A 445-nucleotide genomic window follows, 5' to 3' on the forward strand; every position below is an offset into this window, starting at 1 on the left:
TTTGTATTTTTTCCTCATTCCTCACTGCCATCTTAGGTTTATTCTTTTTGTTAAGTACTTTTTCCCAAGTTGCCCCCATCTTGTCTGCTAGTGCCTCTAGTGAGGCCATTGGCACCGGCTGGAACTGGCTTTGTTTGTCAAAGGGCAGTCCCAGTATCTCCTGGGAGAGGAGTCCTGCATCCTCATCACTGCCAACACCTTCACATTAGATGTATATCCAATGCATACCCACATTTCATTCACAGTCCCTAACCACTCTAATCTTATGCATTACATATATTTGAACACTGTCAGTGCATAACAAATAATAAGCATAAAAACCACAACACACATCTCTGCTTAACATGGCAGGAACAATCTCCAAGTACTCTAATCCTTGTTAGAGCTGGCAAGACATATGGAGAAAGAATGATGATTGAGTTATACTTGAGATAATTATGTTTCA

This window comes from Meleagris gallopavo, chromosome 4 (genome assembly GCF_000146605.3).
Source record: "Meleagris gallopavo isolate NT-WF06-2002-E0010 breed Aviagen turkey brand Nicholas breeding stock chromosome 4, Turkey_5.1, whole genome shotgun sequence".
Taxonomy (NCBI): Eukaryota; Metazoa; Chordata; class Aves; order Galliformes; family Phasianidae; genus Meleagris; species Meleagris gallopavo.